Here is a 7,475-nt window from a genome sequence, read left to right on the forward strand (position 1 = left end):
GCTTTTGTCAGACCGAGGCTTTAGTAGAAGACAGATGCCATGCAGTGGGACTGAACTCAGTGCCATGTGGTTGGGAAGCAAGCTTCTTACCAACACAGCCATGCCTGCGCCTATGATATATATATGTATTATATATATCACCAGGACTACAACCACAGGTCCCCAGCCTCGACCTTCCACCAATGCCCTAGAACCCAGCAAAGAGTTTGACCAAAGTACACGCCAATGCAATGTACACACACGCACACCCCCAACAAGGCGAACACCCCACAAAATAGACTGTCTTTCCACACCTCCAGCATATACCCCTTCACACACGTACCTTTATACATATATAAACCCCACCCACCCACCCACACATTACACACCACACTCTAATATAAAACCCTCTACGACCTTAACCAACACAGTAAGAAAACAGACCAATGAACACCCCTGGAAAAAGTTTTGCATATGATACCACTACAATTATCACACACCCCATCTTCACAGAAGCACCACATTTAATAATGCACACTTTCCCCACACACAATTCAAGATAACTCTTACCAGCCTTACAGCAAACCCAGCCAAGCGACACAACACCACCTTTTACACAGCAGCTGCAAACCGGATGTGTTAATTCACCTCTGACAATAGAGAGCAGTCACCATATTCCCTTCCATATTGGCTAACTCTGATGAGTGTAAGGTTATATAATTTGATTGTTACCTAATACTCCATTATATTCCTTGTGCGAAACCGATTGGTAAGATCAGCCGTGATGGATATATAATACTGTAATTTCGGATCATATATATATATATATATATATATATAGGCGCAGGAGTAGCCGTGTGGTAAGCAGCTTGCTTACCAACTACATGGTTCAGGGTTCAGTCCCACTGCGTGGCACCTTGGGCAAGTGTTTCTACTATAGCTTCGGGCTGACCAAAGCCTTGTGAGTGGATTTGGTAGATGGAAACTGAAAGAAACCCGTCGTAGCTGATGAAGGGGATGTTTCTATGTGGCCTGCTTGTTTGTTGCACCTTGTTTACCATTTTGTCCTTGTTCTTTTGCCACGTCATGTACCCAGTTATGTATCTATATGTACATGTGGATGAACGTATATACATACATGTACATATATATGCATATACTCATATATTGTTTGTATCACGACAGAACGCACGCGTTACCTTTATACAGTAAGTTTTTAACTATTTTTCTAACGCGACTCTCTCTATTTCTATCTCCCCCTCTCATTCTTCCCTCTACTGTTCTTCGCCTCTACCTGTCACTACTTCTCTCTCTCTCTATCTCTTGTTACTCGTCCTTCGCCTCTCACCGTTACTACTACTCTCTCTCTCTCTTTCTACCTCTCGTTGCTCACTTTTATTCTACTTCCTCCCCTCCTTTTCCCTCTGCTACTCTTTCTCTTCATACAGCCTTCGTCACGTGTGTGCGGCTGCTATTTCTTTTCGTTCTTGGAATCACCAAGCTCGCACGTACTTCTTTGCACCTCCTGTACGTGCTTCAGAGCGTTCGAGACATACACACTTCACGTCTGGCTGTACAGCCTTTTTGTTTGTTTAGTTTACCGTTTTCCTGTCTTGTTTTCCGTCCGCCACTACCCTCCACGAAAACAATTTAATTTGTGTTCGTGGGAAGAACCATTTTAACGATGCGTACTGCCTTAATTCTTCGAAACGCCGGAGTTTTAATGGCGGCAGCTGATGAAGAGGATGTTTCTATGTGGCCTGCTTGTTTGTTGCACCTTGTTTACCATTTTTGTCCTTGTTCTTTTGCCACGTCATGTACCCAGTTATGTATCTATATGTACATGTGGATGAGCGTATATACATACATGTACATATATATGCATATACTCATATATTGTTTATATATATATATATATATATATGTATGCGTGTGTGCGTTCGTGTCTGTGTTTGTCCCCCCAACATCGCTTGACAACCGATGGTGGTGTGTTTACGTCCCCATAACTTAGCGGTTTGGCAAGAGACCGATAGAATAAGTAATACGCTTACAAAGAATAAGTCCTGGGGTCGCTTTGGTCGATTGAAAGCTGTGCTCCAGCATGTCTGCAGTCAAATGACTGAAAAAAAATATATATAGGTTAGTTGAGTTAGAGGTTAGAATAACCGTCTAAGGGATAGAAAGTATCCATTACACTGCTGGTATATTACCTATATTTAACCATGGACATACATATGCAAACATACTATGTTCATAAGTTATGGGTAAAGACAAGGGTAAACATGAGTTTATTAAGAATCAGAATTTAAAGAAAACAGAAAACGGAGAAATACTGATTAACAATTGACTTATATCAATTCTTTTATTCTTTCACTTATTTCAGTCATTTGACTGCGGCCATGCTGAAGCACCGCCTTTAGTTGAGCCATTCGATCCCAGGACTTATTCTTTGTAAGCCTAGTACCTATTCTATCGGTCTCTTTCGCCGAACTGCTAAGTTACGAGTACGTAAACACACCAGCATCGGTTGTCAAGCGATGCTGGAGAGACAAACACACACACCGAGGCTAAAATAGAAGACACTTGCCCAAGGTGCCACGCAGTAGGACTGAACCCCGAGCCATGTGGTTAGCAAGCAAGCTACTTACCACACGACCACTCCTGCACCATCTAACAGCTGTTTCTGCTTCCAATGTTATATGGTATTGCCATTGATATTCAAAATATGTAAAAATATCTATCATATTTGGTAATAAAACCGATCTGAAACAAGGAGCTTCCTCAAAGTGAAGAGTAAATAGAGAAGAGCACAGAAGAAAAAGGGTAAAGTTGAATATGGTTGTAATCATACCATTTTACTTGTGTGTCTCTTTGGGCCGTTAAGTAAAAGACTAAAACAAAATAGCAATTGGTGGATTAATCCTTTTTACAGAGGCAAGGTGGAAGATAGGATGGAAAAAAAAAAAATAGTGGGATACGCCAATAGGTATTAGTCGGGGAAGGGGTGTAGATACAGTAAGGTTTTATATTAAACATACTATTTTATAATAGTTGTGTTTGGAGTACTAATTAATAGTATTAATCATAATAAAGTACTAATCGGTTAAATGCAATTTAATTATTTACTAGTTGGTGGTTAAGTCCTTCTACCTGTTCTTCGAAGTAAGATATGTCAAGGTCCAACGTTCGATGTAATTGGTTGGTTGAAATTCAAAAACAAAAGGTCAGCTATTGAGACCATTATACGGGGTAAGATTAGTAAATAAATGAATAGGAAGATGCTATATATTGTAAGGGGTCCTAAAACGCTTAGTGTAGTAATACTAAGTTAAAAGAATAATATGGAATAAATATTAAGAGATGAACCTGTTCGGACACTTTAGAGGTAAGACGGTTAGGGTTGGAAAATGTCCAACAGCTTGTTAATAGCTGATTAAATGATCTTAAAATCTGTCGGCCTGGTGGTCAATAAAATAATTAAATGTAGAAATCCCTGATAAGGGATATCTACTTTTACTTATTTAATTGACCACCAGGCCGACAGATTTTAAGATCATTTAATCAGCTAGATGGAAAATTTGCTGTTAGACTAGTGAAGCCATTTTTGGGGGCGTGTACTGTAACCAGCAGTCACTAATTATGGCCACTTTCCCTAGTTAATAACTCCCCTTAACCAGAAATATTTCATTAACTTCCCTAAGGTATTAATTCATTTCATTGATTTTGCTAATTTCGCATTCATTTTAACTATTATTATTTTGTAATTATTATTATTTTCCCATCCTATCCTCCGCACCTCTGTACAAAGGATTAATCCACCAATTGCTATTTTGTTTAACGGCCCAAAAAGCGACACAAGTAAAATGGTATGATTACAATCATATTCAACTTTACCCTTTTCCTTCTCTGTGCTCTTCTCTATTTGTTCTTCATTATGATGGTGTATGCGAGTGATTAGTAGTAAACGGCTTATCTCGTCTTCCTTCCACCGCACGAGCCTGTTCTGTGGTATCCTGTCCTAGCGCTTGGCCCAACCCGAAGAACGCTAGAAATAGCAGCTGCCTCTCCCTCACTTGGACGATCGCCTCGCACGTCTTCGTGTCGCAACGACCCCGCTCGAAAAGGGCACGAAATCCAAAAGGAGGCTCCATCTGCTCCTCTTCCTCGTCCGGTAAGCTCCCGGTTCCGGTCAGCTCTCCAGTCGCTGACGTCATACCACATGCCACTCTGATCTTAAAGATCACATCCGCCCCTACTCCACGTCGACGTCCGCCATCCAACCGGGCGGGCGCCTTACGCGTCGAGATCTTCTCAAGCCAGGTGCCTCGTTTCCCTCTCCACGCTCTTCATCCGACGAAGTGACTACCTGCACAGGTCCAACACGTGACGCAGCATTCCATCCACGGATATATTGTTTCTGGAATTGACCGCCGTCACCGTTCCTCTGCCCCATTGCGACGTGCAGCGTGCCTTCGGCGGCTTAACCTGAACCTCCTCCCCTACTTTCACGCCGGCGGTTCCTTCTCTTCCTCGCAGTACTCCGGCGTTTTACTGGGATGCCTCCATTCGTATTTAAACACTGCTCTGTGCGGCACAGATTCTTCCGCTTGTCCCGATCGGGGAGACATGTTGTAGCAGAAAAATGCTTCCAGGGGCGAAATGTGCCCCTTTTCAGCCATGGCCTTGATTGTCCGATGGTGCCCCTCTACGATTCCATTGCCGTTTGTCCTATACACCGCTCTGAACAATCGTCGCACTTTCCACCGTAGCTTCCATGTAGTTTCTTCAGTTCGCAGTCATCCAGCCGACACGCCGCAGCTATCCCTTTCATGCTTCCTCCGGTTCCTCAACCCACGCCCTTTTCACCCTGGTCAGTGCGTCTGCCATATTTCTTTCCGAAGGCACGAAAACCACGTTCAGCTTCAGTCCGAACTCGGCGATCAGCTCTCCTAGAACTCCTAGGCGGCGTTTCACCAACATCTCTGCAGCACCTTTCGTCCGGACTCTCTTCTCACTGGTAATCACTGTTCCTACCCAGCCGACCACAGTCGCCGAATCCGTCCAGATCTCGATCGAGCGCAGCCCTCATCTCAGGGCCAAGTTCACCCCTTTCAGCACCGCGTCTAGTTCGGCGACATTGATGTGGTTGAAGTCGTCCGCTTTCCGTAGCTAGGCCGCATCCTCCACCTCAGCACCTTCGATCTCCAACACAAACCCTATCGCTATATTGCTAGCATCACACCAAACCGTCCCGCATTCCGTCTTAGGCACATACCAGTTTGCCCTAACCGGGTCTTCCGCTCTCGTCCTCTCTAGGATTTCCCGCATCATCGCCACCGTCGCCTCTCCCACCTTGTCACCCCAACTCTCCTCCTCTGCTCGTCTCTTGGTGTAACTGCACGCTGTGCGCAGCCATCCAGCGATTGGGTAGTTTCCAACCAACTTCCCACAAACCGAGAACATTTCTCTCCTGCTGACGCTGGAACTCAGCTCTGGGATCTCGTTTCCTCTCCGGAACACCAGCTCACCTGATCTGTCTCTTCATAGTTCCAGCCCCAGCACAGCTCTCCCCACCATCGACTCTGCCGGCTTTGCAATCAGCCCGAACCTCTCCAGGTGTCTCACTACCTCGGTGGCTGGCACTATAGTCTCGTCAACCAAAAAGTCGTCGATGTAGGAACTGGTGGCCTTCCTTATCTTCTCCTCTTTCCCTAGGATGGACTTGAGCACCATTGCCATGATTTTCGGAGCGGAATTCAGCCCGAAACCCAGCCTGGTTAAACAGTACGTCCGGCCCTTGTACCGCACCAGCTGATATCGCCATAGCTTGTTACTCACATGGAGCCGCAAATATACCGACAATCGTCGCTGCCTTGGTCGATTGTCTCCACACACTTAACGTCTCGAGGCAAACGTCCGTTGCCTCGCCTCCCGTGTGGCACGAAATATGATCGTTCAGTTCCCTAAAGTCCAGCACCGGTCTAACTTTTCCCTTCGTCGGCTGCACCAGCGCCATCAAAGGTAGCATTCCGCTCACTACCTCCTCTTTCCACGGAACAATGACTCCTTCCTTGATCCATCTCTCTACCTCCTCGTCGAACTCGACCCTAGCGTGACCTTTCAGGGTATGCTGGTATCAGCTCACCCTGTTCTTCAGTCATTGGAGGCTCTGTTGTCCACCTCCGACCATCGAACGCCGCCTGAAAATCGTTGTCCTTAATGGTATAAGCGGCGCAGTCCCTCACGGGGCTCTGCTCTCCCTGGCGGTCCCGACCCACGACGCTCCCACGCTTCTGAACGTGACCTCATCTCCTGTAATCCTGACACCACAAAGGCGGTTGATGGCGTCCATCCCCATCACGACATCAACCCCGTCTATCACATGTTCGATTACGATCACCCGTAGCCTTAGCGCCGCTATCTCCACACTGCAGCTGACCTTGCAACGGATCTATCTGCCGTCGACTGCCCGGACGCTACTCACCCCATCCCATTTCTTCGCTACCCTTGGTGTCACGAGGGTAGTTGTGCAACCCGTGTCCACGAGGGCCTTGAACTTTTTCCCCTCGGCCTCGACTACGGGCAGCGTCTCCACAAGCGCCTCTACTCGGTGGCAGGGAAAATTTGAGAGGCAGCAACTTCCCCACGGTCGTTTTCCTGGTCGCAATCACGAGCGATGTGCCCCGTCTTCCTGCTCGGTAGGCTTCCTTACGCCTTTCTCCGGCTGTCGTCCGTTGGTACATGCCTCCGTCACCGCTATCGATATCGTCTTCCATTCGACGCTTTGCGTCAACACGCGACCTTGTGCCACAAGCTCACTGAGCGCCATCTTTCTCCCGCCAGGCAATTGCTGTAACCGAATCCCTATGTCGTCAGGGAACCCACTCACAAACGCCAGCCGCGCCACCCTGTCCAGGCCTTCTCCCGTAAACCCAGCTAGCGTGGACAGCCTACGCACCTCCGCCGCGTATTCGTTCACTTTTTCTCCCCACCATCTAACAGTCCCTAGCTTAGCAAAGACGATATACTCGCACTCCGTATACGCCTCTCTCAATCTCTGCTCACTCTTCTCCGCACTCAACCTCTCTTCCTCATCCATCTCTAATTACAGCGTCAGGACGCTTCCTTCCAAGTATAGCGCCATAAGACTCACCACATTGTTTATCCCTTGCAGTCTCGCCACAAGCCTGATCTTTTACATCCAGGCCACTACATCGCCCTCGCAATTAAAATGCCTGATCACGTCACTGGCGATTCTGATCTTAGCTGTCATTGTGGTGAAATTTTACACGTGGTGCCGAAATAGCTTGTGTTGTATGCGAGTGATTAGTAGTAAACGGCTTACCTCGTCTTCCTTCCACCGCAAGAGCCTGTCCTGTGGTATCCTGTCCTCGCGCCTGGCCCGACCCAAAGAACGCCAGAAATAGCAGCTGCCTCTCCCTCACTTGGACGATCGCCTCACACGTCTTCGCATCGCAACGACCCCGCTCGAAAAG

At 46.9% G+C, this 7,475-nt stretch overlaps 1 protein-coding gene across 1 annotated transcript in view; it reads right to left on the minus strand.

Moving 5' to 3' along the window:
- The window catches only part of LOC106882406 (4-aminobutyrate aminotransferase, mitochondrial), a 205,254-nt gene extending 197,779 nt beyond the window's left edge, over nt 1–7,475 (minus strand). Inside the window, exon 1 of the mRNA XM_089340566.1 lies at nt 7,325–7,475. The gene's annotated coding sequence lies outside the window, so the exon portion shown is untranslated. The remainder of the gene's footprint in view (nt 1–7,324) is intronic.

The sequence above is a fragment of the Octopus bimaculoides genome, chromosome 23 (assembly GCF_046866305.1).
Source record: "Octopus bimaculoides isolate indiv1 chromosome 23, ASM4686630v1, whole genome shotgun sequence".
NCBI classification, from domain to species: domain Eukaryota; kingdom Metazoa; phylum Mollusca; class Cephalopoda; order Octopoda; family Octopodidae; genus Octopus; species Octopus bimaculoides.